The sequence below is a fragment of the Bufo gargarizans genome, chromosome 3 (assembly GCF_014858855.1).
Source record: "Bufo gargarizans isolate SCDJY-AF-19 chromosome 3, ASM1485885v1, whole genome shotgun sequence".
Classification (NCBI taxonomy): domain Eukaryota; kingdom Metazoa; phylum Chordata; class Amphibia; order Anura; family Bufonidae; genus Bufo; species Bufo gargarizans.
In genome coordinates this window covers 401,450,061-401,466,797 of record NC_058082.1, presented here as the reverse complement: position 1 = coordinate 401,466,797, position 16,737 = coordinate 401,450,061, and positions in this window count along the sequence as shown.

Below are 16,737 nucleotides of genomic sequence, written 5' to 3'. Positions count from 1 at the left end.
GCTCCCGTAGATATATGCCAGCCGTTTGTATAGCTCCCTGCAGTATATTCACTAATAGTACTTCATGGTACACTTCTACAGGTCAGAGGATTTATCTTACACCACAGTATTTTCTTTTTCTACTCCTTTTTAAAGGTGGTTCTGCTTAGGGCGTACTGTATTAGCAGCATGTAGAAAATTATTGCCAATGCTCCAACTACAATGTCTCTCCCTGGCTATAGTAAGAAGCTCCCTATAAGTCAATGTCTGAGTCTTAGGCCTCATGCACACGACCGTTGTTTCATTCCATGGCCGTTGTTCCGTTTTTCGCGATTTTCTGTGGACCCATTGACTTTCAAAGGGTCCGATGGAAACTCGGCTAATGCACAGTTTGTCATCCGCATCCGTGATCCGTGGTTTCAGTCCGTCCAAAAAATATTACTTGTTCGCAGACCCATTCAAGTCAATGGGTCCGTGAAAAAATGCGGAGGCACACAAGATTGTCATCCACGTCCGTTTTTTTCCTATCATTTGCATGGCAAACTTGACTAAGACATTTTTTTACTTTCCTTCATGTCTGGTGATCCTCCAAAAATAAAGGAAGACACATGGAAACGGAACCCCATTTTGTGGAACGGAACACAACAACGGTCGTGTGCATGAGGCCTTTAAGGGATTTTCAGAGTGTTTTATACTGGTATCCTCAAGATAGATAATATAACAAAAACAAAGGCACTCTGCAGTCTTACTAAGCCCTCAAACTGGTGTTAAAATTGACAGATTAACCAACATGTCCTACGCGAGGACATGTCTGAGCCCGAGCATCACGCCAAGGTTTCTCAAGTAGCTTGGGACCTAACGATAAACCTACCTGGGCTGTGTGGGCAATACCAGGAGCCAGTGGGCGAATTAAAGGAGCGCAAGGTCTGACTGAAAGCAATCTCGCAGTAACCTCCAGCATGTGACCATGCATACAATGGGTGGAGGCAGAGAGCTCTGAGCCCCACCCAAGGCTGGCTGATATAGCTCGGGCCTCACATGTGCACCAGAATGCTGCCTGTGGATGGAAATAAAGGCACATTCAGACTAGAAGTTGCTACACCTCCAAAAAATTCTAAATACAAAACTACAAATTGGTGTGGTATTAAAAAGCAGGAAGTGCTCAACCCCATATGCAGTGGTGCATCTATACTGGGGGGTGAGCAGATCCTGCACTTGTGGTCTGCTGCTAATGGCAATCCCCAGCTAAAATGCATACAATGGAGGATGCCTGCAGCGGACCACAAGTACCACAATGGACATCCTACACAGGATAGCAAATGTGTGGATGTGATAAACAGTATAAATAATATAACAAAAACAAAGACAGGTGCACTCTGTGGTCTTACTAAGCCCTCAAACTGGTGTTTTTAATACCACGCCAATTTGTATCCTCAAGATAGGTCATCAGTATCTGAGCGGTGGAGATCTGACACCCAGGAACCCAGCTAATCAGCTGTTTGATGATGGGGGGCGTGGCCTCTTTGCAGCTTACTAAGCACAGCGCCTTCCATGGGATAGTGGCTGTGCTTGGTATCACAGCTCAGCCCTATGCGCTTGAATGGGACCAAGCTGCACCTAGACCGTGTAGAAGAATGTGATGTCACTTGCTTAGGGTAAACTGAGCGGTGGGGCTGCCAGATGTCAGACCCCCATTGATCAGATACTAATAACCTATCCTTAGGATAGGTCATCAGTACAAATCACTCAGAAAAGCCTTGAAACATGACTAGGAAAATAACCACACCATACTTCCAATCCTTAGGCAGTTATTCCAGGGCACTTGCCCAGCATCAGTATGGACTAATATTCTGGCTGGCAGTCTGTGCAGTGATCCCTAAGATAACACCTGCAGACGACATCGAAACCTACCTGGCGATGTATGAGAAAGTGGTCACAAGGGAAAAGTGAGGTCATCGCTCCTTTCCTGGCATCAGAGTCGCAGCTGGTGTATTTCGACTTGCCAGACGATGAAGTGGTCGACTACCCGAAGGTAAAGGGTGAGATTTTGGCAAGACTGGGGATAAATGTGTTGGTCCAGGCCCAGCGGATACATCAGTGGGGGTTTAACAACCCAACAACCTGGGGCCGAGTTGATGTTTCCCTGTTTTGTCGTTGACCAGTAGATGCTATATCGGGTAAACCAGCTGTGGGGTGAACCTGTTGAACAGTTGGTGGTGCCCGGGGCCTATTGAAAACTAGTGTTAGAGTTAGCCCACCAACATGTTCTCGGAGGTCATCTAGGACTGCAGACGACACAGGACCGGATACTACAACGGTTTCACTGGCCCAGTGTCTTTAGAGAGATGGATGATTTTTGTAAGTCTTGCCCGACCTTCCAAACCACTAGCCCCCAGCCCCCAGCACCTATTCCGCAGTCCCTTAGTGCCCCTCCCGATTATTGAGTTACTATTTAAGAGAATTGCTATGGATCTCGTAGGCCCAGTACTGAAGTCCGCTAGGGGGCACCAACACATCTTGGTCACCCTGGACTACACCACTCGGTACCCGGAGGCGGTGCCACTGCGACATACATCTGCCAAACTCGTGGCAAAAGAGTTCATGGAGATGTTTTCCCGAGTCGGGATATCCAAAGAGGTTCTGACTGACCAGGGGACTCTTTTTATGTCCAAGGTCATGAGGGAGCTCTGTAAGTTGCTGAATATCAAACAGATACGGACATCCGTCTATCGCCCGCAAACTGACGGCCTAGTAGAAAGTTTTAATCAAACTTTAAAAACTATGTTAAAACGAGTAGAAGCTAACGATGGAAAGGACTGGGACCTCCTTCTGCCCTATCTTATGTTCGCAGTGCGAGAAGGCCTCTACTGGGTTCTTGCCCATCGAACTACTAGATGACAGACATCCACGTGGTCTGTTGGAGATAGCCAAAGAGGCGTGGGAGCAACAGCCCACACCATATAGAAGTGTTGTTGAATACGTCACCCAGATGCAGGAACGTATGGAAACTGTGTTGCCGCTGGTAAAGGAACATATGGAGGCAGCTCAGTCAGCTCAAAGTCGGGTGCATAATCTGCAGGCTTGGGTCCGGATCTTTAACCCGGGAGATCGGGTTTCGGTTCTGGTACCAACAGTGGACAGTAAGTTACTGGCTAGGTGGCAGGGACCCTACGAAGTACTCAAAAAGGTTGGAGAAGTAAACCACAAGTTACACCAGCCAGGGCGGCAGAAGCCGGAGCAGGTGTACCATGTGAATTTACTCAAACCGTGGAAGGATAGGGAGAACAGTACTGGTGATAGTCCGCGGCCGAGTTTTCTAGGGGAAGAGGTTTCGGCCCCTAAGTCTGATGTAAGGGAAGGGGTTGCCACAGTGAAGATTGCTGACAGCCTCTCCTCTAAACAGACTCAGGAGGCCAGGGAGTTTGTCAGCAGGAACACGGATGTGTTCTCAGACCTCCCTGGACGCACTTACAAAATCCAGCATGACATTGTCACTGAGCCTCAGGCCAAAATCCGGTTGAAACCATACCGGGTGCCCGAGGCTCGGCAACAGCCCATCTCTGAGGAAGTACAACTAATGCTGCAACTAGACGTCATCGAGGAGTCTAAAAGTGAGTGGTCCAGCCCTATAGTACTGATACCCAAATCGGACGGGACGTTGTGGTTTTGTAACAATTTTCGAAAATTAAACGAGGTATCTAAGTTCGACACGTATCCCATGCCCTGGGTAGACGAGTTGATTGAGAGGTAAGGACAAGCCCGGTATTTTTCTGTTTTGGACCTCACCAAAGGGTACTGGCAGGTACTCTTAACAGAGGCTGCCAAAGAGAAAACCTGGGGTATGTCATTGGGGGCGGAGTGATCAAAGCCCAAGTAAACAAAATAGAGGCGATAATAAATTCTTGAAGGGAGGAAAATCAGTGATGGTTCACTGGGATGAGCGGGAGAAGAGGCTTTTTCCACTTTAATAAGGGAGTTCGTGGTAAAGACAGATGCCTCTGAAGTAGGCTTCGGTGCTGTACTCTCTCAGGAAGTAAAGGGGGAGGAGCATCCCGTTGTCTTTTTAAGCCGCAAGCTCACCCCAGCCGAAACCAGGTATAGTATAGTGGAGAGAGAGTGCCAGGCTATCAAGTGGGCACTCGTGTCTCTCCGCTACTATTTGTTGGGGAGAAAGTTCCACTTGGTGACTGACCACTCCCCTCTCAAGTGGATGAGCCAGGCCAAAGAGAGAAATGCCCGAGTCACCAGGTGGTTCCTGTCCTTACAGAACTTTAAGTTCCACACACAGGGCAGGTAGGTTGCACGGAAATGCGGATGCCCTTTCCTGGGGATACTGTATGGCAGGTGTTCACCCCCTCAGGGTTGAACAAAGGGGAAGAAGGGGTATGTAAGAAGGTACCTGGAATCATAGTGGATGGAAGGTATGTGTGTGGGGAAAACTCCAAACTGAGCACAGGAGGGAATGGGAACAGTAACTGGGCCTGGAAACTAGGGAACAAACAGGTCACCTCCTAACCAACCCTAATCCAGGCCCTTACTATCTATCAATATGAATAGACCCTGAAGGTAGGAATAGTTATATGCAGTATACCTAGGCCTTTATATCCCTATAAGGCCCTGGAAAAAGGTTAGGACCAGAGACAACCCATTCCTCCCCAGATGGACGAATGGAAGTCTCTGTCTCAGGCCCAGATACAAACAACAGGGAATATTACAAACACAAACAAACGTGACACTTAACTTCTGTAGAGATGGATGAGCAGGAACACCAGAGACAAACACACACCAGCTCAGCCAAACTCAAATGAAGCCATCTACCGCATAGTCAGAAGGGTGGGGTCAGACTATAAAGGGTAGAAGTGATGAGCACTGAGCAACAGCTGAGAAAAGGAGTTATTAACCCTATCAACACTGAATCACGAGAAATCAAGGAGGCTGTTAGATTCCTCCACCCTCAGCCAATCTCTTTGATTTCCTGACATCAGGCACCTGAGGGACCTTGACAATGTGTCACTGCGGTTCCTGGCCTCGGTGAAGTAAGAGACAGTATTTTATGTGTCAGCAGTAGCTATTGCTAATTGACACCTTGAGATTTAGCAAGGTTGTCACTGCTGTGGGACGGCTATTACTGGGAGTAGTCAAAGTGCTGGGTGGGTGACTACTCCCCATGTTCCAGGTTGGGTTTTGCCAGGCATAAATAAAATAAAATAAAAAACCAGCCAGCACTGCCAGGTGTGGTGGATTTACCTCCCTCTGACAGTGGAGCTCAGGAGTCTGTGTGCTGTGAACTGAGGGCTGTGCTGGGATTTGAGGTTTGAGCCGGGCTGGAGGACTCAAGCCCCTCTAAAGGCGAACATGGACTTGATGAGGCTGAAATGCTAACAGGGTGTGAATTAACACCCGGGAGAAAAGGTGACTTTTATTGTTTATGGACTTTCCTTGTGTATGAACAAACACCAAGCCACCTGCATTTTGTGATGCACCTTATCTCCATTTTGTTATACACCAATGTGTGAATGAACACCGCTGTTTGATTCAAGAACTGTGTGCTCTGCCCCTATACTGCATCCACTAGTCCTAATTACCAGAGAGAATCCCCACAAATGACATTATATACAGTGACATGATATACAGTATATTCGTGTAGGAATCGGACAGAGCAGCTGACTAGCTACAAAAGTAGGGGTTGCACGTTCAAGCATTTGCTGAGGGGCCAAAAATGTATAGTTTTGCCACTGATTGTACACATCAATAATGCTGTCATACACTATACATGCCACCATATGCTGCAAACACAAATACTACCATATACAGTGCCTTGCAAAAGTATTTACCCCCCTTGACTTTTTTCGTATTTTGGTGCCTCACAACCTGGAATTAACATGGATTGTCTGAGCATTTCCATCATTTAATTTACAGAACATGCCCGCAACTTTGAAGATTTTTTATTTTATTTTTTATTGTGAAGCAAACAATAAATATGACAAAATAACAGAAAAAGTAAATGTGCATAACTACTCAGCCCCCTAAAGTCAAAACTTTGTAGAGCCACCTTTTGCGGCAATCACAGCTCCAAGTCGCTTTGGATAAGTCTCTGTGAGCTTGCCACACCTTACCACTGGGATTTTTTCCCATTCCTCCTTGCAGAACTGCTCCAGCTCCTTCAAGTTGGATGGGTTGAGCTTGTGAACAGCAATCTTTAAGTCCGACCACAGACTTTCTATTGGATTGAGATCTGGGCTTTGATTAGGCCATTCCAACACATTTACATGTTTCCCCTTAAACCACTCAAGTGTTGCTTTAGCAGTGTGTTTGGGGTCATTGTCCTGCTGGAAGGTGAACCTCCGTCCTAGCCTCAAATCATGCACAGAGTGGGACAGGTTTTGCTGAATAATATCCCTGTATTTAGCACCATCTTTCCCCCAACTCTGACCAGTTTCCCAGTCCGTGCTGCTGAAAAACATCCCCACAGCATGATGCTGCCACCACCATGTTTCACTGTGGGGATGGTGTTCTTTGGGTGATGTGATGTGTTGGGTTTGCGCCAGACATAGCGTTTTCTTTGATGGCCGAAAAGTTTAATTTTAGTCTCATCAGACCAGAGCACTTTCCTCCATACATTTTGGGAGTCTCCCACATGCCTTTTCACAAATCTCACAACATGACTTTTTGTTTTTAGCTGAAAATAATGGCTTTCTTCCGGCCACTCTGCCATAAAGCCCAACTCTATGGAGCGTACGGCTTATTGTCGTCCTATGTACAGATACTCCAGTCTCTGCTGTGGAACTCTGCAGCTCCTCCAGGGTTACCTTAGGTCTCTGTGCTGCCTCTTTGATTAATGCCCTCCTTGCCCAGTCCGTGAGTTTTGCTGTTCTTTCCATTTGGTTATTGCACCAATATCCATTTACTATTACTGCCAGAACATGTTGGGTGTAGTAGTTTCAGCCCAACTGGGCAGTCAGAGGTTGCAGGCTACAGAAATATAGCAGAGTAAGGCTACTTTCACACCTGCGTTAGGTCCGGATCTGTCTAGTATCTGCACAGACGGATCCACACCTATAATGCAAATGCTTGTATCCGTTCAGAACGTATCCGTTTGGCTGCAAGCAGCGTTTTGGTGTCCGCCTCCAGAGCGGAATGGAGGCTGAACAGTTTTGGCCGCTTGTGAACCCTGAAACGGATCTCGCAAGCGGACCCAGAAACGCCAGTTTCACACTGGCGTTTCTGGGTCCGCTTGTGAGATCTGTTTCAGGGCTCTCACAAACAGTGCAAAACGGATCAGTTTGGCCCCAATGCATTCTGAATGGATGCAGATCTGTTCAGTATGCATCAGTTTATGGATGCAGATCTGTTCAGCCTCCATTCCGCTCTGGAGGTGGACACCAAAACGCTGGGGGGGGGGGGTGGCGACGGTGAGGGGGGCCCCATGGTTCAGTTTTGAAGTTTTGTGTGTACGCCACTGCCTCTTGCTTAGGTGTTAAAGCCTCTGGGGCCTTTTAAAAAAGGTCTGTATATGTAATGACAGATCATGTGACACTTAGATTGCACACAGGTGGACATCATTTAACTAATTATGTGACTTCTGAAGGTAATTGGTTGCACCAGAGCTTTTTATGGGCTTCCTAACAAAATTTAAATTTTTTATTTCTAAACAATAGTTTTATGTATAAATTTTCTCATTTCACTTTACCAACTTAGAGTATTGTGTTCTGATCCATCACATAAAATTCAGATTAACAAAACATTGAACTTGACCCCTTCCCGACCTTTGACGTACTGTTACGTCATGGGAACCACTAAGTTACCGCAATTTGACGTAATAGTGCGTTATAGTGATCGCGCGGGCACCGGAGCGGTGCGCACGCAATCACTGCAGGGGCCCAGCAGTCCGTGGTAGCCGGGCCCCTGCTATTTCCCATTCTATGCCGCGGTCCACGCTGACCGCGACATAGAAGAGGTTTGTGTCAGGTGAACGATCGCATTGAGTCTCCGCGCTGCTGTGGCGGGGACCCGATGCAACACAAGGCAGCCCGATGCCGTGCAGAGACTGCCCAATGCCTTGCACGGCATCAGGAACTGCCTTCTATGGGAGCTGAGAAGATCCAGCCTCAGGCTGGGTCTCCTAGGCAACCTGTTAGTGTATGACTCAGTGGCATACACTAACAGGCAATGCATTATAATACAGATGTATTGTAATGCATTGCAGAGGGGATCAGACCCCCAAAAGTGAATGTCATAAATAAAGTAAAGTAAAAAAGAAAAAAAACGCCCCTTTACCCTTATTTTATAATAAAAAAACTGAAAAAAACACAAAACCCACACATATTAGGTATTGCCGCGTCCGTAACGACCGACTTTATAAATATATCAGTCGGGAAGGGGTTAAGTTCAATGTTTTGTTAATCTGAATTTTATGTGATGGATAAACACAATACTCTAAGTTGGTTAAGTGAAATGAGAAAAATATATAAATAAAACTATTGTTTATTAGAAATAAAAAATAGAAAATTTGTTAGGAAGGCCATAAAAAGCTGTGGTGCAACCAATTACCTTCAGAAGACATATAATTGGTGAAGTGTCACATGATCTGTCATTACATATACACACCTTTTTTAAAAGGCCCCAGAGGCTGCAACACCTAAGCAAGAGGCAGTGGCGTACACACAATCCATGAAGCCCAGGTGCAAAACTGAACCATGGGGCCCCCCTCACCATCGCCACTCCCCCCAACCTCCCTCCACCAGCAGAGTTAGGCTACTTTCACACCTGCGTTAGGTGCGGATCCGTCTGGCATCTGCACAGACGGATCCGCACCTATGATGCAAACGCTTGCATCCGTTCTTAACGGATCCGTTTGCATTACCACGAAAAAAATAAAAAACAAAAGATAATGCAAACGGTTCACTTTTGACTTACACTAAAAGTCAATGGGAGGCGGATCCGTTTTCAATTGCACCATATTGTGCCAGTGAAAACGTATCCGTCCACATTGACTTACATTGTTTGGCTCTGCATCGCCAGGTGGACACCAAAACGAATCTGCAGAGACGGATCCGCACCGATAATGCAAATGCTTGTATCCGTTCAGAACGGATCCGTTTGGCTGCAAGCAGCGTTTTGGTGTCCACCTCCAGAGCGTAATGGAGGCTGAACGGAGGCAAACTGATGCATTCTGGACGGATCTGCATCCATTCAGAATGCATTGGGGCCAAACTGATCCGTTTTGCACTTTGTGAGAGCCCTGAAACAGATCACACAAGCGGACCCAGAAACGCCAATTTTTGTTAAATTTGATTTTTTTTTTTATGAATAAAAATGTTTTTTTTTAAACTTATTTTTACCAGTGTCATGAAGTACAATATTTGTCAAGAAAACAATCTCAGAATGGCCTGTATAAGTAAAAGCGTTTTAAAGTTATCACCACATAAATTGACACAAATTTGCAAAAAATGGCCTGGGCAGGAAGGTGAAAACAGGCCCGGGGTTGAAGGGGTTAAGGCTGTAATGTACCAAAATGCGAAAAAAGTTAAGGGGGTGAATACTTTTGCAAGGCACTGTAGGTATGTATAATATACATGCACATGTATACACAAAGTATACCTCTAATTATGCCATAAACTGCACATAAATACCAACCCATATTTTACACACAGAGGTTTTGCTGTATACTTTGCACACAATTAATGGCATTATACAGTAAATAAATAATAGACATAAAGATCTCAAGTCATAGCAAATCACAGTGCTAAAATAGTCTGATTATTAGATCATATGCAACTGGGGACGTGGGGTGTGGGGAGTTGATTCATTTTTGCACACCTCGTAGAAAATGGTGTAAATTATTCATTACCACGACATCAATGATACTTGCACAGTTATAGTATACACACAACAGTGGAGAAGAAGACCAATTTCCACCTGAACTATTCTACCATAAAGGGCTGTCTGACATTGAATAACATTTACAGGGCAGCTGGACAGCAAAATAAAAGCTTTCACGTTTTCCGAGTCCTGGTTCCAGCACCACAGCTCCCATTCCCACAGCTTCCAATCCCATGAAGTGATGACAGGCTTAAATACATGCATGTGCCTGCTTCCGGACAATCAATATCCTCAGTGGTGACCTGCATGAACGGCATGCTAATCATGTACATCCTACTGCTAAGGCCAATCCACTGGGGATGGAATCCATGGGAACAAGAGCAGTGGCGCTGGAACCAGACATTGTCCAGCAGCCAAGCAAATGTTATTCAATGTCTGACAACCCCTTTAAACATTTACTACTAATACATATCGACTGATTGCTGTGTCTATGATGCTTTCTACTCTACCCTGCCACCATTGAATACAACTTAAAGGATCCTTTTGTGTAATGAAAGAATGTCCCAGAGGCCAGAATCTAAACAAGGTAGCTCTCATTCTACTTCTATGGCGGGACTTGATAGGAGAATGAGAGGGACAGGGGCAATCCCTGTATATTCCAGAACCTCAGCAAACAAGCAGAATTGAGACTGGTAGTATATGAAAGATGCTCTGTGTTCCAAAGTTACCCAATGTCCTTACATTTTATTATCATTATATAAAATAGCACTCAATATGGCAAAGTTGTAAGGTGGCCTTCATAGGTTCAGTCATTAGCATGTTCACAAATGGGTAATGAAGAGATTGTTATATTTGTGTGGTTCCTGACAGAGCCGGCCTTATCATATATCTTGTGTAGAGCTATGCTTTAGTACCCCCAACCTGCAAAAATTGCAAGAGGAAGGAAAAGAACAAAGGAACTGGAAAACTTGCAGCCGAGGGGATGGAGAGGGAAGTATGTAGGAGCTTGGAACATAAGTGGACCTGTAAGTGGACCTGCATCTCCTGTATAAGAAGCTGGTGGGAGATGTGGTGTTACAAAATATATGGACACATAGTATAAGTTGCATACCTGGTATTGTCCAGTCTGCGTGTGGGACCTCCAAGAGTCACTACATTAGAGGTCAGACAGCTGTTCAGACTTTGATGCAGCCTCTTGGAGGTCCAATACACTGGCTGCACAGGCTGTGTTATAGACTTGCAATGAACAGCTTTCATTTCCACCAGATGGTTACCTTCATAAATAGGTGTCCTGGGCTGTTCAGTTTCTGTACAGAGTGGGCCCCTCTGGGGATGGGATCCTTGGTGTGCAGCTGTGAGAAAAGAGTGGGGAGCTTATCAGCACCAAGCTAACAATCTGCTTGCTTAGAAAGTAAGCCTCATGCTGATAAGTAGTTGATAAACGAAGATCGGCCGGGACGTTTCCGTTCGCGAACCGGCGCGTTCGCGGCGGGCTCCATTCACTTTAATGGCAGGCAAACCTGAAAAACCTTCAGGTCATATTTGCAGTCACTAAATACTTACTAGAAGTGCACAAATCAATGGCAAAAATTCCCACAAAAACTATGTATTTTAATCAGGGGCCATTTTTATGCGTTTTAAAGGGAAACTAAAAAATTTGCCCTGCTGATATCCCCAGAAGAAGCCAGGTTCACTGGCGAAACGGCGTTGGGTCAGGAGTCGGCCGAGAGATCTTTGCACCACTCAGGGTATGTTTAATCTTGTCCATGTACTTTAACCTCAATCTCTACAATTGCCTCCTTTGCACTTTGTTTGGGGCGTTGCGGTCATGAGGTTTTGAGGTATGCTTTTTTAGCTAGCATTCTTTTTTCCCTGTTGTTATTTTCGTGCACTGATCTCCCGGCCTCTCCTTGAGTCCTGCTCCTCATCTGTGTGTCCTGCCTTGTGCTGCCTTCTTTTATCATGCATGTATGTATTGTTCATATATATTTATAATAAAGTCTTTTGGATTTTCATATATACGAAAGTCAGTTTCATTTTTTGGTGATTATTATGACTCCTTGCGGGTCAGCTTTTTCGATTTATTTGATATTTATTCTGTCCGATTAATATTGGTTGACCTGCTGGAGCCTAGAAAATTTCATTTTAGGCCACGGGAGTACGGGCCCCAAAAATTAGGCATTCACCTGACAGAAAAGAACAAGTGAATATGTGGCTGGAGGTATATTAGACGGTCAATGGATAACAATTTTACTGCAGACCAGTGGAGTACAGGCCCCAAACATTAGGCATTCACCGGACAGAAAAGAACAAGTGATTATGTGGCTCGAGGTATATTACGGGTTCACTGAATAACAATTTAACTGTAGACCAGTGGATTACAGGCCCCAAAAATGTATGCATTCACCTGACAGAAAAGAATCAGTATTTTGTGAAAACAGGTATATAGAACACCTGAATCAATATTTGGTGGAAGCAGGTATATCACACCCCTCAATCTGTATTTTGTGGAAGCAGGTATATAGAACCCCTTAATCAGTATTTTGTGGAAGCAGGTATATCGCACCCCTCAATCAGTTTTTTGGGGGAGCAACAGGTATATCACATCCATTGAAAATAGTTGTTCCAATAATGCTTGTCCCTCTATATACCTGCGGTATAGCAGCAGAACCGCACACAACTGCTGCACAATACAAATGCACTATAATATACTTTTTATGTTAGAAAGTATATTATATCACACCGATATAATCGATACACATCGATAGCACACCAAAACCAGTCCTTAAAAGGACTTTTGTGGCCCTGTTAGCTAGCATTTGGTGTCCCTAACAGTCTGTCCCTGCTCCACAAGCAACCTCCCCCTAAACTGGAAAAAAACACAGAATGCCAAATCGGGTTCTGTTATAGGGTGGGGGTGTGTCCATGTGCTGAAACGTCTCAGTTCGCTGTCCTGTCCCACCTGAAGTATTTGTCATGGGTCAAAGTTCGGTGCAATGCAAAAGAATATGGTGCATGCTAACATGCTCGCATGTTCGGCGAATCGTGAACGAGCAAAGTTCTCAGTGAAACGACCGCCGGGCAAACCGCAAGGCCATCTCTACTGATAAGATTCTTACATCCTTCAGCAAAACAAGTACTGCTCTGCGTAGAACTGAATATTTTAGCAACACAACTTTAGTGTCAGTGTCTAGGCCTACAGGGGGATCCTCTGGTATTCGAATGTGGGCCAGTCCAATGCTGTTTTTACTGGTTTCCTGACAGCCCTCTGCATTCCTATGCGATGACTAGGCTACAGTGACAAATTTATAGTGACTGCCTTGGAACATTATCCCTACGGATATATTTAAATACACCACGTAGAGTAAGTACAGAGTAGGTGACACTGAGTATATATAAAAAGGCTAAAGCTGGCCATGGTGCCTGCCGAGAGAAAAAGATCAGATACTTTACATTTAAACTGCCTGGCCCTCTGCTCCCCGAGGAGATTACAATGTCAGAAGTTCTCTGGCAGCTGCATATCCCAAGATCCCATCTGAAGTAAACAACCAAACTTGGCTACGCCAGGCTTGTATGCTTATGGAGGAGACAGACAGGATAGGATATCTCATGTCCACAGCCAGCAAGGGAAATCTGTGCTAATCATTCAGCTCAACTCACTATCCTAAAATGAGGTAAAAACATGTATTTTTATGATTTCTGATAGAATTAATAGTATATAGATGTTATGTTTGTTTGAAGAGGTGATATATGTACTAAAAGTTACATATTATAAAGAAATGAAATATTATATATATATATATATATATATATATATATATATAATTTCATTTTTATTTTTAAAATGTTTTTATTTTATTGTTTCATAACAACAATAGGGTATGCAGCCCTTGACATTAAACAATTCACATTTACATTAAAGCAATTTTAAAAAAAAATGGTTCTTTGAAAGGGGTATGCAGACCCCTGAACTAAGTCCTAAACAAACAAGATTCATCGGACCTCAAACAATTACTCTAAACATCAGGGTAAAGCTCAGCATATCAGTGGTACATCAATCCATGAAATCAAACTTTTATATACCTGTATTATTTGGTTAAAAATGAAATGTCCCTGACCCATTCTACCCAAGAAACTCCCGAGCACCTCACTGTTAAGACACGAGTGAACTCTCATTGTTCGCTGCACGCAATAACAACCTTCCCAATCTTCCTCTCATTTGCTCTAGTAGATACCATTCCGTCAAAGAAAAAGGTTGCATTATGTTTTGTATCTCTGCATCAGACATATATTTTATAATAAACCTTCTCCATTTTTTAAAAAGCTAATGTGTATGCCTATCTTTTAAATTCAATATAGCCAAGCATTCCAAATGGGATAGCTTTTTTAGCTGGTTTTTAATAATATGTATTGTTGGCACTTCATCTTGTAGCCACTGTTGCAGAATGCTACGTTTGACCACCATACATATTGTATAAAACAACTCAGGAAGACCCCTCCCCCACCATCCTCCCCCTCAAAATGAAACAAAAACAGCTGTGGAGTTAAATCCATCTTCCTCCCCCATATATCTCCAACCATATCTCCAACCTCGGACCAGAGCTTTTTGCTTTTTAGACACATTCAAAGTCCATGATATAGATCCGTGTAACCTATCCCACATTTAGGACAGTTTGTTATACGGTCGGGTCTATCTGGGTGAGGAGGTATGTTTTGCATTGCAAAATAATATAATTATTCTTCAATATACTTCAATTAGCCTATACTGCTTCTAAATAGAATATAATATGATCCTTAGTCTTGGCACCCATACTGGAGACAAAAGCCTAGGTGAAAGAGTGGGAAAGCAGCAATATTTATACAGAACAATTTAAGAAAGTTTCAGTACTATATGGAGCTGGACAGCACCAAAAAGCCTGTAGCCATGTCTCTCCCCAGACATGTCTGTTGTAAAAACTACTTACATTTGCCATCTAATAACAATTGTGGGGCATCTATTCTTATGAATGAATTGCTATGCAAAGCTTGCAATGAAGGTCCAGCTGGGAGTTACCAGTGATAATGTCAGACTATGCTGGGACACACACCCAACTAGAGGTGTCCCTGCTGTATAATATCCTCCATGTTGCAGCTCCGAGCATGTTCTACAACCAGATAGGAGAGCAGGATCTCCTCTTCTCTGAGTGTGCTGTGTATGGGAGACATCATACCAGCTAGTCTCTAGCTCCTCTGGAGCTGGCCTCATGGAAAATTGACAATTAGAAAATTGACAATTAGAAATTTCCCCCTAGAGAGGTAAATCTGAAAAAAAAAAAGGCACAGGATACAAGTCATATAATGGCCAAAGATGGTGTCACTTCTCATGTACACATGCAGTTATTAGAAAAGCAAAGTACACTTTCTTTGAATTCTATAGTTTTATCTATCAAAACCTAATTAAAAAAACATCTTGTCCTTAGAAGTTCCTAAGATTAGTTAACCCCTTCTACCCCAGGCCAGTTTTCACCTTCCTGCCCAGACCTATGTTTGCAAATCTGACACTTTCGAATGGTTTAACTTATCTAACAGATTCTGAGACTGTTTTATGGTGACGCAATGTACTTCATGTTAGCAGTAAATTTGAATCAATACTTTTCCTTTATTTATAAAAAAAATATCCCAAATTTACTGAAAATTTTGAAAAATTCACGATTTTCAAATTTACAATTTCTCTACCTTTTTTAAGCATCAGTTCAGTTATAAAGTGATTTTTGAAGGGCTTACATAATTGAAACCACCCATAAATCACCCCATTTTAGAAACTATAGGCCTCAAATGATTCAAAATTAATGTTAAAAACACCTGAGTTAAAGCAAGGGTTAACAGCAAAATAAACCTCAGTATTTATTACTCGGATTCTGCAGTTTACAGAAACACCCCGTATGTGGTCATAAATTGCTCTATGGGCACATGACAGTGATCAGAAGGGAAGGAGCGCCATACGGTTTGTGAAGGGAAGATTCTGTTGAAATGGTTTTTGGGTGCCATATTGTATGTGAAAAGACCCTGAGGTACCTTTACAGTGGAAACCCTGAAAAAACACCCCTCAAGGAATTTAGTAAGGGCTGTAATGAGCATTTTAACCCCAGAAGTTTTACGGAATTTAGAACCATTTGGCTGTGAAAATGAAAAATGGCATTATTTCTTCCAATATAATGTTGCTTTGGTCCCAAATTATTCATTTTCACAAGGGGTAACAGGAGAAAAAGCATCCCATAATGTGTTACCCATTTTATCCTAAATACAGCAACACTCCATGTGTAGTCTTAACCTCTTCAGGACACATGATGTACCGGTACGTCATGTTGTCCTGGAACTTAAGGACACATGACGTACCGGTACGTCATGTATGGTTCCGATCACTGCCGCCCAGTGGGCGGTGATCGGAATCCGGTGCCGATCATTGAGCAGGCACCTTGGCTAGATGAGCCAGGGGGAAGGGGTCCTGTGACGGCGATCGTAGCAAACCGCAGGTCAATTCAGATCTGCGGTTTGCTGCGCTTTCTGCAGTTTCTGATCTTGCGGGGATCAGAAACTTTAAAATGCCGGAAATATAGATTTTTCACCCCCCCCCTGCACCCCTGAATGATTATTATGCCGGCAGGTGGTGCAGGGGGGGGTTTGCTGGCAGTGCGGGCGGTGCAGGAGGCGGGCGGTGTGGCAGGCAGGATCGTGGTCCCCGCCCACCTCCTCTTGAATATTCATTGGTGTCCAGTGGTTATACCAGAGTGTCAGCACATTGCTGACACTCTGGTATAAACGGCTGACATCTGTGCTGTGCTCTCAGCCGTTTAACCCTTTCCATACCGCGGTCCGTACGGACCGCTGTATGGAAAGGGTTAACAGTCAGGGAGCTCCCTCCCTCTCCCATCGGGGGCTGCTGTGCCTTTGCAGCCC